We start from the raw sequence: 17,933 nt of genomic DNA on the forward strand, positions 1-17,933 counted from the left end.
GGGCAGGGCGTTGTGAGCTGGTAGTTGTTGCAGGACAAGTGGCCCTAACACACGCTGTAATTACCCCTCTGTCCCTCCATACCCCCCAGATGCTGCAGCGGCTGCAAGCCCCGCTTCCCTGGGCTCTTACCTCAGCTATCCATCCCATCCTCTGCACCTTATCTGTGGAATAAATGACCAATTCACCCTGGGGTGGCAAAATTCAGTTTACTTGCACTGCAGAGGAGCCCAGGTCAAATGTGCATGAGTCTCCATGCACTGATGTTTCTTTTCAGCTGCTGTGACTGTGTTATCCTGGTTCGCAGACGTTCCCACACTGAACTAGTCATCAGGATGAAAGAGGGCTTTGGTCTCCCCTGCATTTATCTTTGATTTCTAGAAAGTGAAAGAAACTTTATTTTGGAGCATGCTATAAATAAGTACCTAATAAACCAGAGGGCTAAGGCAAACACTACGGTGAAGGAGAAGTAATGGCTTCATTTCATGTTCTTTCTCCTGTATAAATCCACAGAAATTGTCCTATGTAAGCAGGAGGGGATCGGGCAGCTTTGGGGAGGCAGAACATGTTGAGGAATTGCAGCCTTACAACCGAAAGCCAGTCTTGAAGTAGTCTTGTGCTGCATAGCACCACACTTTTGCTTCCCGTGCTAGCAGGATTGGGTACTAGAGAGGGAAGTGCAAGCAGGCTGCATCCTAGGGTGTTCCTCAGGGAATTATATAGCCAGCAGTGGGCAGGGGCCCAAGAAATCCATCACAAGCACTTTGCAAAACCTCCTCGTTCAACTTACAATTTTTCTCCTTTTGGGGGATTTGCTACCACTGGAGGTGATGTTTTGCTCTGTAGTAGTGATTTTTTTAAGTAGAATGTTACTGCAAAGTTCAATAATCATTCATCCAAGGCCATCTGTTTCATTCAGTGCTTGGGCTCTAACTGATAACATAATCTAAAACCCCAGAAACAGACTAAAATCAGCAGTTGTTGGAACTCCATTCTCTTGAGGAAAAAATTAACATGACTAGCTACTAGCTTGCTCCATTCATCTTCTTCCTCTTCCCTGTTGACTAATACAGTACTGAGAAGGTATAGCGTTAGCACTCGCAGGCAAAATGCAAGAAGGTGAACATCCTGTAATGGATTTCAGAAGCATCCTTGAACTAGAAGCATGAAGAAGCAGATGAGACACTGAGATGCACTCTGAATTAAAGGGACACTTTTAAAATCATCTCTATTCATGGCTAATATTGTGTGGACAATGCACTAAAAGGAAAATAGCCCAAAGAAATGTCTTATATGTGGAAACAGGCAGAAAGCCAGCCACAGAAACAAGGAAAGAACAGTCCTGTGAAGGCAACTGCCTTCTATTTCAAAACCTCTGCTTCTCCCAGAGGTTCCTGCATTGCTACTGAATATAATGGCAGCACAGCTGTGCCTGCTTTTCCTTGCATAAGGAGTTATTTTTAATTCAGACCAGGGGCAGCAATAACAGTGGCAGACTGAGAATGTTTCCTAATGAAAGGGGAAGACCAGATATCTTGTGCTACAGCATTTGACTAAAACAAATCCAAAGATTAACCTCTCTTGACAAGAATCAAGTGTTCAATAAGGTCACACTGCCTGAAATGACAAGATGTCAGGGTATTATTTGCAAATAAAATATCTGAGGAATTTTTTGGCTTTCCCTCCCTGTGGATGATCTGCAATATGAATTTCACCCTGGTAGCTGCATTGGTGCCGACCACAATTTTATTCCTTGTCCATATTTGCAGCTAGTTTTTTGTCCAGCACCCACTTACACACTGTGAACTTCAGCAAAGAATACTTTGTGTGTGTAGATCAGGCTGTGTGCAGACCAGGCTCTTCTGGGTGGTGCGCAGATCTCGTCAACAGTTTTCAAAAGGACATTCAGTCAGAGCAAGCAATTGCCAAGAATAGGGAATAATTAGTACGTCAGCCAGACCACTCTGGAAAAGCAGGTTTCCAAAACAAATCTGGCCTGATTTTCAGCATTAGGACATGGCTTTGCCCTAAGCCATGTTTGGAGCAGCCAGTCTGTTCCTTCTGGAAAATGCATGAGCCAGCGTTCTTCCCTGGGAAGAGACATAAAAGGTGATGCCACACTCAGCTCTTCCTCCCTGCAAGGCAGTCACATTCCCAGGTCTCTGTTTGCCTCCGAGACACAGAGAGGCTTTGTCTGGAAAGTGTCACCATAAAAAGCCAGACAGATTAGCTCACGGTTTTGCCCCCACTAGTCTCATGGCAGCTGGCAGAGACTATTATTTATTTCCATCTTAGAAATACGTATTTAGAAAGACGTCTCCTTGCCTTCGCACACCCGCTCACATAAATGCACTGAGAGGGCAGTTGCTCAGACCTTCAGAGGGTGTTTCCAGCTGGGCACTCCATACAGCTCCCTTTGCTCTCGGCCCATGAAGGACTGACTGAGGCATCCAGTCTGTATTAGTTGGTTAAATGAGTTTGCACACATTACAACAGTGGGTTCATTTTGCTCTGACTTTTGCCACAACTCCCCCTATGATCAAATAGGTAATGGAGCCTGTCCTTCTGTCCTAGAGACAGTTTTGCCTGGATACAGCCCCATATTCCCCTTCAACTTGCGCCCTTTGATGCAATGCAGAGATTTATTACTGTGAAAGTATCTTTTCTGAAATTGAATCCCTTTGAGTACTGAAAGCCAAATTTTGCAAGGGGAAGGCAAATGAGAACATTTTAGCAGGTAATAAATGGACGATCGAGCTCATGTTTTTTCTCAGAAGGCATCCTTGGCTTGTGGTCGAATGATTTTGGATACTAATCTGCTAAAAATAATGTAGTGTCTTGCATTCCAATGACAGGATTGTTATTGTACAGATAATATTTCAGGCTGCATGACAGAATGTGGTTTAGTAGGTCATGCCCTTGAGGGATTTTTTTTAATGGGAAATAACTTTTATAAAACCAAGAATGAGTTAGTAAGATACTATTCCTCACGCTCTTCTGCAGTGAGAACACCCAAAGGCACACTGACGTCAACTGGTAATTTTTTATTCTGTGAGCATAATTTTGCATCATGCTTAAGCCTAAATTAGTTCACAGCATCTTCTTACACTTCATATTTTTGTAGGCATTAACTGTGTGATTAATTCTGGTGTTCCATGGGAGAGAATGTGCCTCCTGCCATAGGTCAACATCGCAGCATCTAGACTCTGTAGGAGTATCCTGATGACCAGTGACATGCTCCATTTATTGCTGTGTGATGCAACTGGTTCCACTGCAGAAAAGAGCAGGTTTGTGATAATCATAAAAGTGCCACACATAAGAATTACCCAAGACTGAAAATGACAAAAGCATCATTAGCCCTGAAGGCTAAAGCTCACAGATGGAGAGACCTCTCTGTTGCCATCTACAGAGGACACACAGGAGGGAATGAAATGGGCAGGCAGCTTCTGCAAGACTTCAGACCGGGCCAAGCAGTGCGGGGTTTGGTCAGAAATCCCTTGAATTTCTGGTGTAAAGCTAGTGAGCCCTCTTGTCTGACCCAGTGTGGTCCGACTGCCAACCTGTAGTCAAATCTGGCATATAGGACACTTCCATCTGGTCTCTTCCCTGGAGGAGATGGGGTAGCTATTCAAGTATGAATGACACTTGAAGAGAGAAATGCCTCCTCTGGAGGCTATGAATGAGCTGCCACAGCGCTACTGCTGCCTCCGGCAGGCAGGGGCAGGAGACAGACCTTCCAGCCATTGCTGCCTTCTCCCACTTCCCCCCTGCTGCCTACAGCAACAGCAGATCTCCCAGAGACAGGCATGGGGTGCAACTGTTGGTGGCAAGAAGTTGAGGTAGCAACAGCTTCCAGGAGGTGAGAGTGGCCGGTAGAAAAAGAAGAGAAGGATGCCAAAAAATGGTGAGTCTTTTAAATGCCCTGAGTGAACACACCACCTTATCCAAACTCTCAGTTCAGGGACTCGGGCCAGGGCAAGGTTTGAGATTTCTTCTCAAGCAGAAGGATATCCCTGGTGCTCAGACATTTCTCAGGTGTCCTCACAGAGCTGAAACCCATGCTTTAGTCTGAGGACTTGCTCTCTCCTTTGTCTGGACTCCACTGACCAGAAACCATCCTGGCTGTGGAGCACCATCCTGCCTCAGCCAGGCATTGCCTGGAGAAATGGACAACAGAAACAGGGAGAGCACCACCCCTAGAGCTGAAGCTACTGGGGTAGATAAAAGAGTCCTTGTACTGGCTGGGCCGAGCACAGAGGCAGTATGACACCAATGGATAAATGATAAGGCAGAAACAGTGTGATGCTGCTGGCAGTACTGCAGCTACAGGGGACAGTACCAAGCCAGGAGCATCTCCTAGGCTCCTTTACAGAAAGCAGGCAGCTGAAAATGGGTCTTCCTGAAAATAGCCCTGGGCCCAGAAACTTCACCAACCACTGACAGCCATCTGAGGGCAAAAGGAAGAAAAACTCAAGGGTTGAAGGAACCCTCACTGGTAGGACTGCGCAATTCACTATTCACATACGCTGACTGTTCGATTCTTCCTAAGCTTTTCTCAGGTAATGAAGGTTTTCCTGTCCCCTTAGCAAAGCATTTGGTGCTTGTCAGTGATAATGTGCTTTCCATTAAACCTGATTAGGGAGGCATTTGGCTTTCTCAGGTTTCAGGGTGAAGCTTGGCTCAGTTTCATTTTATACATTTACCGAGGCTTTGAATCCTGCCCTCATTTCTGGGTTTCAAAGTCCAAGGCTGCTTCAGAATAATATGAGATAATGACATTTAACAGCAAGAAAAGTTACTCACATCCTTAAGCCCTTGTGTTCTTCTCCACACTCCTGGTTTTATTTTAGCAGATTAGCCAGTGGGTCATAAAGTGAGGGACAGAATGGCCCCATTCATTCAATTCCAAGCAATAAGCAAACCTACCCCTCCCTAGGTAATTCCTGTAAGGGTGTTTCATTTGACTTATTGACACCAAAGGGACATGGAAAACATGAAAGACTCACTTTCTGTGTTTCTCAGGATTATGGCTGAAGAACAATTATGGCTAGAGAGCTGTTTTTTCTAGCATCATGTGTGGTCAATGCATCTGGCCGCTTCATAAATGCTGTTAGGGAACATTCCAGCATTCGTGGAAAAAAAATGTCAGTTTCGAGTGTTTATTTTCCAAAGAGATCATGTACTGGTGTTCTTTCATAATGACTATTTCTATTGTACTGGCTGACTGATGGAGCACTAATCAGCTTATCTGATGGTCTCTCTGTGCTAGAGCGACATTTTCTCATGCTATTGCTATTGATCCGCTACCGTCCCATTAGCTTACAGAATTGACTTATGGAGCATTTTAGACATAGGAAAAGAGTTACTACACAGAAGTGCCCTCTGTTTTCATTAATACACCAGAGCTAAATTCTCCAGGGTTGGCTTGACACCACTGATATACAAGAAACTGAAACCTGTCTGCCACTTAGTCTTGTAGGTATGCGATACATCTGCATCTCCCCGTGGAATTAGTGCTGACCTGAAATGGTATGTCCATTGCTGGTAATAATGTCTCTCTGCTGAATATTAACAGAGTAACTTTCTATAGGATTTCAAAAAGATAATGCAGAATCTAAGTACAGTATATTCTAACTTTAACAATATTTACATTTCTCAGCAAGGCACTTTCATTTTTGACATCAGTTGCCTCTGTCCACTGTCAGTTCCTGCTCCAGCAATCACAAGGATAAAGATGGTCTAGTCAAGAATTTTTTTACATAGTCTATTTTGGAAAAAAATATGCTACTTTTGGTTTCAGTGGACACGTAGCTCAGCTTCTTTTTCACTCTCGTATCTGCAACCTGAACATACTCTCACTGAAGACAGATGAAAAAGTTCCACTGATGTCCCAGGAGGATGATCAATCACCATAGCTCACATTTTGACAACAAGGACCTAAATAAACACCAAATCTTTCACAGGCAGGTCTGGCTTTGGGAAGAGGCGAAGTAGATAATTGCAGAAAATCTATGCTGGCTCAGTAGCAGCAGTAAAGTGGCTCTTACATGGCTCTGTTTGCTCTGACATCTTCAGAGCATAGAGACCAAGGAAGCTCCACAGCCCCAGTAGTACACAGGTATCTGCTGCTGCCTGCACCCCTGCCCTTGCTCTGTGCCTGCCTCTGCACCTTGTGGGGAGAGCAGTCACACTAGCAGGAGGCTTCCCAAGCACCGGGGTGAGAGCAAAGAGGAAACCCAGTGGTGGGAAGCACGGCCTTGTCTCACCTTTTCCCTGGTCAGTGACATGGTATCGCCTGAGTAGGGCTGGGCACAGGAGATGGGAGGGAAAAGAGGGGCTGGCACTTACTGGATCCAGGCATGGAGGTAGCAGATCCATGACTGCCCCTGCTGAGAAGGGGATTTGCTCAGCCTCAGGGCTCCAAGCTGGTCATGGAAGATGACACTTTAGTGAGCAGCTTTGCTGCTGCCATGAAATTGATTTTTTATGACCCAGTATGAGGACAAAATAATATATTTAATCTTCTTCAACTATGGGGCAGAAAAACATATTTGCCTGCTTTGCTGAGGTCACTGAGCCTACCTCACTCCCTGGGGCTGGAATGGATGAAACAGCTTTGTGCAATGCAGTGTGATGGACTGCCAAAGAGATCCCTCTGACAAGACCAAGGGCAAGGCAGCTCTGTCATGACTTCCCCAGGTGCATGCAGCACATTTGACTCATCCTTTTTCTGCATCTTAGGCAGTCATTTATACCAAAGCAGTTAGCTGCTAGCAAGCCAATTTACGTTCATTTCAGACATGAGAAAAATAACCAGTGCATAGTGCACAGCATTGGTGAATCCAACCCAAAAGAGAAAACCTGAGATGCGACCGACACCTCTGTTAATAGACTCTACTTAAACTCCACATTCTCTCTCTCAGCCAGATATGCATATCACAGAGTATATCTTAGGAAGACATTAGAGTTTGGCTCTTAATTTAGACATAAGCTGTCAATATAAAATTTACCAGAACCTTAGTGAGCATGGTCTATATTTCAGGAGTCACTTTACGGGCTTCTGAGATAAGGCTCGGTTTCTCTTAAAATGAATAGTGCTAACAAACAGGCTTTATTCTTGACTGTCTCCTAGGTCTTGCATCTGTTACTGACAGTTCTGAATATGACCCTCTTTTATAGTAAAAATGACTATAGATGGTTCCCAGATATGGACTGTCAGAGGCATGGGCAATGCACCTCTCCTTTTTTGACTGTGTAGGGATCTTCCAGATTTGTAAAACTGCTGCAAAAATGAGTCTAAAAAGAGGTAGTCTGAAAAAATAGGCCTGGGACAAATTTGAATGAAAATGGATCTTAATACCATTGCTTTGGGGAACGGATAAAGAAAATAGAATGGATTTTGTAAACTGATTATACTTTGTCCTTTACTTTGGAAGTGTCTCTCCATAATCTGTTTAATTCTTTATACTCTTGGAGAAACATCTTTTCCTTTATCGAGATCATTCATATTAAATGAATAATTGCTTTGTACTGTTACTGCAGTTTTTATTTAAAACATAATTCATAGGCAAATTCTGCATTCCCTCTAGATTTTATGAATTATAAGCCATACATTAAATCTATGTTACTTAAACCAACAAATTTTCTGTTTCAAAAGCTAGGAGCTCTTCAGCACCATAAGAAGTCAGTAATATCTAAGCAGGCAGATGATAATTACCCTGCTTCTTTATCGTGCCTGTGAATCTAATGCACATTAATTGGAGCTTTATGTGAAACTCTGAGTAAAACTTCATTCTTCAAGGTGCTGAACAGCTTGCCTAACACCTGGAGGTGGTAAGTGCCACTTCAAGGTGCCAAGCTGCTGTAAGAATTGGGGCTGCCTGTTATAACCCAAGGCTTCTCCAGCTGCTTAACAGAATTTGATACATCCGTTATAAATTCTGTCTCAGAGTGAGAAATCCCTTTATCTGTCTAATCTTTGTGTTTCACTCTTGGCTATCCAGACTTAACAGAGAACTGTGAGTGTTGTCTGACTTCTAGGGATGAAAGCTGAGTTTGTAACCATCTTTCTACATCTTATTTAAAAATTAATATATATAAATGTATTAATGTAGTGTAATAATAAGAGTGTATATAGTAACTGCATGCCATATAGCAAAGTATTAGACCAAAATCTCGCACTCTAAATTCTTTATCTAGCTCAATTCTTTTATGACTTGGCTAAACCTGGAAGTAGAATTTATTTTTCTTTTGACCAGTAGTTCTCTGTACCCCTGTATTTGCCGTTGCTGTTCCACACCCTCATCTACCGGATAACCAAGAACAAGCAAGAATTATCTGAGATACAATTTCATGATTGTAATGATCACATCCAGGACTCAGTTCCTTATTTTTTAGCTTTTATTGCCCTATCTCATGTAATGTCTTGTCTTTCTGACAAGGGCACAGAAGACATTTTGTGTCCAACATGCATGATAAATACTTGTCAAAAGGTTGTATGCCCAGACAATCAAAACTTCAGCTAAGTTTTTAACTCTGGTAGTGTTATTGTAAGCCTCTTGTCTTTAAAATACTACCAATTCAATCCATCGTACAGTCTCCCTGACCAAGAGCCTTCTGCTGTAGTGTTTCAATTTCCTAAGGATGCCACTACACATCATCTGCATTTCTGCTCCCACACAAGTTCCATTTCCCAATTGCATGCATAAACTGATAGGATGTAGGACGCCAGGGCTCGTTCTTGTATTATTACAAAAGAAGACCTAATTTTCACAGCTATTTTAATGGTGCAGTTTTTTGAAGTAGCATTCTGCTTATTTTTATCATTGTATGGTACTTGAAGAAACCAGAAGTTATGGATTTTCTATTCAAAAAAGGAGAAATTAAATTACTTTTGAAGCCTCCTCTCAAAAATTAGGAGCTAGAGAGTACAATCCATTATTTAATTCTATTACGATTTTCTGCTCGTATCAGTGTTGTGCATCAGAATGTATTACCAGCAACTAGCTGAAATTTTTTGTAGCCATTTCACTTGCTGCAATGAGTATTTTTTTCATAGATACACAGTAGATTGCTTTTCTGGATTCCATTGGACAAGATCTGTGGCCTGTTTGAATTGTGTACAGTATCATACAGAAGCAAGTGTTACAGAATGATTCCAGATTTACCAGCTTTATCTCTGATGTGTTAGAAGTTGTCCAGGCTTTTGCCTCAGCAACACAGAAATTATTTGTTTGAGGGGTGTGACCATATTGTCATGAGTTACTGAGCATTGATTCTTTTTGAAATACGCAATACATTGCTCAATAGTAAAGGAAGGGTTACATTTTGCTCACCAGGAACAATAAATTAAAAGAACGTTTTCCCCACAGTTGTCATGCTATGACTGTTATCGAAACTGATTCCAAGTAGTTGTTCTGCTATGAAAATTTGTACCTATCACAAACTGATGCAAATACACAGAACACAGACTGGAGATACACAGCTGAATGTGCAATACAAAACACAGGAATGTCTGCGGGTGCCTGCACTGAAGTGTTGAAAATTCACAGTGAAGTTCTTGCTCCTGGAAAGTTTTGTCATTTATGTCTCCCTCAGAGCCATATGTGCTCTGAATCTTTAGAAAAAAAGACAATGAGAAATGCCCTAGTGGGTCTCCTTAAAATAAAGGTCTTTTTCTATAAATCACCCCCTTCTAAGCTGACTTACTTTTCTATCTTAATGCTCGGAATGTATTATAGTTTTTAAAATGAAAAGGTAACATCTGCTCACATACCACACAATCATTTAAACTTTTTAATAAATAAAAAGGATAATAAATGATAAGAAATAGGAACAAAAATCTGTAATTGCTATAAAAAGCTGATTTTAACATTAATTTACAAAAATATTACATAATTATGCCTTCTTTCTAGAACAATGTAGCCCCTCCAGATGACACATTTATTGCTATGACTCCCTTAGCTGTTTAAGCAATCTATTAGGTGGAAGCTCTATGACTAACTGCTTATCCGATTCAGTGGCAGAATATAAACTTTTCAAAAAAGTGCAATTTAGCTAACCTAGAATAGTCTTGTCTTTTTTTTCTTTTTTTTGCATTCGAATGGATGATTAGTTTTAGAGCAAATGAAATGCCTAATGTGAGAAGTTGCATTCTGAGGCCCTGCTGGGGACAGGGAACTCAAGGATGGCAGTAGCTTCACTTCCACTGGACAGATACCTTTGGTTAGGGCATTCCCCAGAGCTGGGGATGGCCTGAGTTCAAAGTGCCATTCTGCTTCGGGGCAACTGAACAAACATCATCCAGAGGAGTGCTCTAAATTTTCTGAGCCCAGGGACAGTGGGGCTTTGGTCTTTGATTTTCGAGTCGCTTGCCCTTACTCAGTTCAACTCAACATGAATAATATTGAATATTCACTGGGGACTTACTGTCTTGCTTGCACTATGCTTGTCTGAGACCAGAGTCCGGGGAGGGATACTCCCGGAATGTGCTTGTGGACCACATTGCTGCATCCCCACTCAGGGTATGTGTGTGGACAACAGGCAACACTAGGCAGTATCACAGCTTCAAGGGCAACTCAAAGTGAGCAGAAAGACCAGAACTTTAGGTGTAGGCGGGGGATATATGTGGGAGGCCATAACCATTCAACTAAGGTAACAGGATGAATGTGCCCTGAATAGATGAGGATTACAGGAGGATAAGAAACTGTAAAGACACCTAAGGGTAATGAAACAACTAAAGATACCTGTGCCATCATGTTGGGGTTAATAAGAGGAAAGCAAGTAAAGCAGGATAAGTGAGAGGGGAGAGTGTGGGAAGAAAGCAAAGCTTAGACTTGCTTTGTTTTACAGGTACCAGAAGGAAATAATGCAGTATTCCTTTCTTTTCTCTATGGTTGTGAATGGGAGAGGGGAGTGAGAAGATAAGTTTCAAGCATGCTCATCAACAGAGTGAGAAGTCAGGAAAGCAACTCTTGTTTTGTTCTTTACTGGTTCTGGAGGGAGGAAGGGAGCTGGTGAGAGAGAGCAGATTCTATTTGCATGTCAGTTGGAGGAGTGGTGAGCAGAGTGGGAGCACAGTAGAACCTTTTATAGGTTTCTGAGATGAAGAGAGCTGTGAAAACTTGAAATCTAGTTTCACTTCATTTGATCATTAGCATGCGGGGCACAGAAGAAAATGAAAATCTTCCATTTCATTGGCTGAGGGGCTTTCAGAAAGAAATGTAGTATTTATTAATGTTGTCATGTCCTTGTGTTTATTGTACTTACTGTATTTATTTTTGTATTAGTATTCAATTGGAGTGTATTGCACAGCTTGTATTGTGGTTAATGTTTAATAAGCTGATTCTAAAGGAATGAATGGAAATAGGAAGTTTTTATGAGGGGGAGGAAGAAATTTGTGAAAGGAAATTCCTTTTTTTCCTCTTTTTCTTTTTTTTTTTTTTTTTGGAAAGGGGTTTGAAGAAATTAAAGCAGTGGCTTTTGTATGTGTTCTCTATGAGAAGTTTCTCCTCACATCTCATTTAGTCCAGCCTGTTTAGTCTGTGGTGAAGAATACATGAAACATCCTATTGTAGGACCAGTCAGTCAAACCATCAGTGCCCATACTGTCTCTTACAGTGGCAATACAAGATGCTATCCGGAGAAAGCAGACAAGACCACTATCTGGAGTCCATTCCCCTTAGAGTTCCCCAGCATCCACAAGTCTTGGTTAAAAGATGCCAGAAGGTAACATACATTGCTGCCTGTTCCCTTTAAGTAATTTGTCTACTCCCTTTCAAGCCTGTGATAGTATCTCCCTTTTGTCTATTTTAAAGAAGTTTCACCAAGTGCTCTCTAGTCCTAGCATTGCAAGATGTAGTGAATTTCACTTTTGCATCGACCTTTTCCACCACCTTCATAATTTTCTAAATCTTACTCCTTTTTCCTTTCAGCCTTCTCATTTCGCTATTGAACAGCTCCAGCCTTTTTAATCTTTCCTAATAAGGCTACCATGACATCCCCTCAATCATTTTAGTTGCCTTTCTCTGTGCCTTGTCTAACTCCACTGTGCTCTTCTTGAGGACCCAGAAATTTTAAGTTCACAAGATGAGGGTTTTAGTGGCAAAATGATGTTCCCTGTCTTATTCTCAACACCTTTCCTGATGACAATCTGCATTTTGCTGGCTTTTTTTGGCTGCCCCTGAACACCAGGCCAATGATTTTGGTAAACTGATCATGATGTTTCCAAGATCACTTTCCTGAGCTGAAACCGCCAATTCTGAATTGTGCCTGTAGGCGCACTTCAGATTATTTTTCTCTATATGCATTGCTTTTCATTCAGATAGAGTGAAACTAATTTGATGCCTTTTTGTCCACTCAGTTTTGTAAACTCCTTCTGGAGTTCCTCACTGTCTACTAGAAGAGCTTGCTGTCATCTTCAAACTTGAGGATTTTGTTGTGTTTCCCTTTCCAGATGGTGAAGATGCTGAATAAATCTGGTTCCAACACCAGTCCCTACACAACTCCACTCCTGATATTTCTCCACCCTGGAAAGCACTAGTCTTTATTTCCCATCCTTTATCCATCCTCCAGTCAATTAAAGGTCATTTCCTGCAATCCTGGGGCAGTGTAAGGGTTTTTTTGTAACCTTTGACATGTAATCTGATCAAAGGCTTTTTGGAAATTCAAATATGCTATCCCCTTTGTCCATGCTATAGAACTCCAGCAGGCCAGGGAGGCAGGACACACCTTCACCCCAGCCATGTGACACTTTTTCAATAGACTGTTTATTTGTGTATTCCGTAATCTCTTTCTTTATTATAGACCTTTGCTATCATTTTCCCATGAGTCAGACTCACTGCTCAGTAGCTGCCACGTTCCCCACACCAGCACTTGCTGTAGATGGCCAACAGGTCTGCAATTTTATGTCTCATTAACTTCTGAACTCTTGGGTGAATGCCATCTGGTCCTGGTGACTAATTAACATTTATGTCTTCTGTTTGGTCTAAATACTTTTGGTATGCCTACTTCAAACCAATCGTCCTCATCTGACCTCTCTGCTATACAGGACGTATAGGTTATGAGAGCCTTCTTAAGACTGAAGCAAAGAACCTACAGAGTTTCTCTGCTGTGGTTCTTTTGTCTCCAGTTGCCCCTTATTTCCAGTCCTCAGGCAGTCCCACTATTTTCCACCCAGGCTTCCTGCTCGTCTGGATAGGGCTGCTTGACCTCCAGGAGCAAGAAGCATGCAGGACCTTCTGGGGTGTTCTCTCCTCTTCTCCCCTGTAAATGTTCAAGTTGTGGAAAACATCAGTATTATCACCTTGACTGGGGTCAAAGCTAACATACATGTTTAGCTGCAGTGCTTGATGAGGACACGCATAACGAAAAAGATCATAGCATCATAATTAATGATAATTTTTCAAATGTTCAATAAATAATACTATTTATCTGTATCTCTTGCTCAACTTAAACTATAGGCTATCATTAAGAATGTGTTTGTACAGTTTCAGATTAGATGTCCATTCAGCCTAGCATCCTGACACTGACAGACAAGCATAGCAACAAGGCATACTCCTCCAGTTGCTAACAATTTGTGGTTCAGAGAAACGGTGAACAATTATTCACTATTCATCTTCACTATGACACTCATGATTTTATAGGCATCTATCATATTGTATCTCAGTGGAATGTTCCTGGCTGAATAGCCTTGTCTGTTAAGCAAATCCTTTCCTTTCTGTTCCATACATTTGATCATTGGAACAGGTTGCCCAGAGAGGTGGTGGATGCCCCATCCCTGGAAACATTCAAGGCCAGGTTGGATGGGGCTCTGAGCAAGGTGATCTAGTTGAAGATGTCCCTGCTTATTGCAGGGAGGTTGGACTAGATGGCCTTTAAAGGTCCCTTCCAACCCAAACCATTCTATGATTCTATAATTCTGTGATCATCCTTATTCTTCTCTGGACCTTCACCTACAGATTTTTGGATTCCTTACCTATTATCAAGTCCTTTAAGTGATTTTAATTGTTTTGTGCAATTTGGGATATTTTTTGTCTGGAGTGTAATGTGCAAAATAGGGCACCCTGCAAACTTGTTCATTTTCTTCCCCAGAGCTCCAAGTAGGTAACAGACTCTGGCACAGGGATTTGCCACTCTTTCTAATCATGTATACCTGTCCACACTCCACATTCAAAAAGCATCCCATATTTTCATCTGGGATTTCTGGGAATAAAAATGTGCATGCACACTATGCAGAGTGCCCATCACGGCTGTTCACACACAGTTAAGCCTTACAGCTGAATTAACTTACTTAGTTAGATGCTCACCATCTGTCAGGAAACAAACCTGTCAGAAAACTAACTCTGTAAATGAAACGGGAGCAGTTTTTCACCGGATTAACAAACTGAATCAGCATATCATGTGGTGTGAGGCATGCTACAGCAAGAGTTATGTGGCTGCAAGCATGGGAAGAAAGGGCAGGAGCAGACTGCTGGGAAGCAATGAGCCACGAGGATGGCCAGACTGCACCTGACCTGCACACTGACTCACTACGGGTGGGCCAGATGCAGTCACGGATGGGTTGCACAGTTGAGCTGGATGTGTGCTGCAACCTGGTGCATTCTGGACAAGTTGGACTTACTGCACACTTGCACAGCAACTGTATTGGGTGTCCATGCCCTGCTGTTGGCAGCGGGGGGCTGCAGGGGTGGCCTCTGTGAGAAAAGATCAGGAGTTGCCCCTGTGTTGGACAGAGGCAGTTCCAGCTGGCTCCAAAATGGACCCACCACAGGACACAGCTGAGCCTGTCAGCCAAGCTGGTGGCACCTCTGCAAAAATGTATTTCAGAAAGGGTTAAAGACACTGCACAGCAGCTGTGAGACAGAGGAGTGATAAAATGTGAGAGAAACAACCCTGGAGACACCAAGATCAGAGAAGAAGGGGAGGGAGGAGGTGCTCCAGGTGCCGGAGCAGAGATTCCCCTGCAGCCCATGGAGAAAACCAAGGTGAGGCAGGCTGTCCCCCTGCAGCCCATAGAAGATCATGGTGGAGCAGATATCCACACTGCAGCCCATGGAGGACCACATGCAACAGTAGGTGGATGTGCCCTGAAGAAACCTGCAGCTCATGGAGACCCCATGCAGGAGCAGGTTTCCTGGAAGGAGCTGTGGCCCATGGGGGACCCACAATGGAGCAGTCTGTTCCTGAGGGACTGTACCCCATGGGAAGGACCATTGCTGGAGCAGCAGGAAAGTGTGAGGAGGAAGAATCGGCAGAGAGGAGCTGTTATGGACTGACCACAACTCTCCGTTCCCCATCCCCCTGCGCCACTTGGGGGAGGAGGAGGTAGAAGAGTCGGGAATAACGGAGTGAACTTGAACCTGGGAAGAAGGCATGGAGTGGGGGGAAGGTTATTTCATTTTGTCTGTTTCTCACTATCCTACTCTTCTTTTTTCTAATTGGCAATAAATTAAATTAATCTCCAAGTAGAGTCTGTTTTGCCCATGATGGTGACTAGCAAGTGATCTCCCTGTCTTTATCTCTACCCATGAGCTTTTTCACCTTATTTTCTCCTCCTGTCCTGTTGAGGTGGGGGAGCGAGAGAGCAGCTGGGTGGGTGTCTGGCAGCCAGCCAAGGTCAACCAACATACTCTGTAACACATGGAATATCTTAACTGCAAGTAACTCATAGGCACATGTAAAGTAGAAGTACAAAGTACTCATTTCGCAGGCCTGCCCAGTGTCTGAGAACCTCAGTCAGAGCAGCAGCATCCAGTCACATTGTGAGACATCTGGAAATCCTGACAAAAATGTGGTGATGGCATAAAAAGCACAGAAAACCCCAGCAAATTATTACAATAAATGATAGAGTTGGCCAGGCTGTACCAAATCATAAACAAGAAAATGTAACTGTTGATTTATAAGGGAAGCGGATGTGAGATGTCATCCCCAGTCATGGACATGGGAACCACCAGCCCTGTGTACAGCCTCTCTCTTCCTTATGTTCACAGCTGCAGTCAGCCTCATCTGCTGGGGCACCTGCCCTGCAGCAGCGCTGCACAAGGTTCCCCGGGGAGAGCCGAGAACGGGCTGGCAGGTTTGTAGGGGCCTGGGTGCCCTGGTTAGTGACAGAAACCCTGGGATGCAGTATACCGATGTCACTGCACATTAATGCAAGCCTCCCTCTGCCTGTGTTCAGAGGAGAGTGTACCAGACACAGCCCATGTGGCCCTGATAGCATGCAGTAGGAATCTTTGAGAAAGTGGTGATTTTTTGGACCTTACAGAGCTGTTTATTCAAGTGATAACTTTATTTTTATATAGTTTGCAGAAATCTTGGACTCAGTCCAAGTCATACTTGGCATTTTTCCAGCAGGAGGGATTGTTGTTGTAGTTTTACTTTCATTGTAGTCATGGGTATGGTAAGGGGCTTGCTAGTTGTAAGTCTGCCATTTCACTCTCTTTCTAGCTTTCTGTTTGTACAGCTGTAATCAGAATATTAAAGAGCTCCTTGAAAAGCTGCAGTTAGGTACTGACATTCTCTTCATGATTCTGCAGAGTTTGTTCTCAGGTTCAGCTACTACAGGACATATGTTTAAAAATACATGACCATACAACTACCACAAAGCATCATTCCAAATAGATGAATGAATGAATGATTAAGCTCTGTAAAACCACTGTGTTTAGGAGAAATAACAGTAATACGAAATTGCAGGTGCTGAATCTGCCTAGTTCAGGTCAAATGCCAACAAACCTTACAGCCATCCAGAGATACTCTCATGCTTGCTGAAGTCAACAGAAAGATTCTCACACATTTCAGTATGAGCTGGATCAGTCAGCCATTTCAAAGACGACAGGTAATTAATACACAGTGCAAAAGAATGAATTTGCAGTAAATTGTCTTGTACCATTGTTTAAAAAAATACACTGTGCTTTTGAAATTTCTAATTATTCCTTCTCTTTTTATTCATTTAAGCAGCTGAGTGCACAATAGTTACTGTAAGATTATTTGGATGGCTGATTGCTTTATTACTAACAGATAAAATCTGTACAACTCCAGCATGCTGATGATCACGCCCTCTCTGGAAAAATGCTTGAAATTAGCTTCCTCCCTCCTAATAGAAACATTGAAAAAACTAAGATAGTAAAGCCAAGCATTCACAAGCCTGTAAGATGTCCCAGTTAGGGCTCTTCATGCTATCTCAGTTTGTTCTTCCTTGTGTGCCTGGCTGAACACAGTGACTTAAGGGACAAGGGGCAATGGTGACAGGTTCCTGCCTGGCACAGCAGGCTCGTCTCCTCTGTGACTACCCCACCTTCCCAGGAGCCCTTGCATGATAGGTATGAGGCTCTGCAAGTGGAACCAAACAATAATGAGGACAATGGTTCATCTAGCACGGAGGCGTTGCCAAGGTTAAGTCAGCCTATGCCCTCTGTCAAAACTGCTTCCATAAAGAAAAAAAGACGGGTCATTGTCATAGGAGATTCCCTTCTGAAGGGAACAGAAGGCCCAATACGCAGACTGGACCCACTTCTTAAGGAAGTCTGCTGCCTCCTTGGGGCTCGGGTAAAAGATGCGAAGAGAAAACTTCCTGCACTGGTACAGCCCTCAGATTATTATCCATTATTGATTTTTCAGGTAGGTAGCGATGAAGTTGCAACAAGTCTGAGGGCAATCAAGAGAGACTTCAGGGCCTTGGGACGACTGGTTAAGGGATCAGGAGCACAAGTGTTCTCCTCTATCCTTCCAGTTGCAGGGAATGATGAGGGAAGAAACAGGAAGTGCCACCAGATCAATACCTGGCTCCAAGCCTGGTGTCACTGGCAGAATTTTGGGTTTTTTGATCATGGTCGGTCTACATGACACCAGGCCTGCTGGTGTCAGACGGGGTACACCTGTCTCAAAGGGGGAAAAGGATCTTTGCGCAGGAGTTAGCAGGGCTCATTGAAAGAGCTTT

The sequence above is a fragment of the Pygoscelis adeliae genome, unplaced genomic scaffold, assembly GCF_000699105.1.
Source record: "Pygoscelis adeliae isolate BGI_AS28 unplaced genomic scaffold, ASM69910v1 Scaffold9, whole genome shotgun sequence".
NCBI classification, from domain to species: Eukaryota; Metazoa; Chordata; class Aves; order Sphenisciformes; family Spheniscidae; genus Pygoscelis; species Pygoscelis adeliae.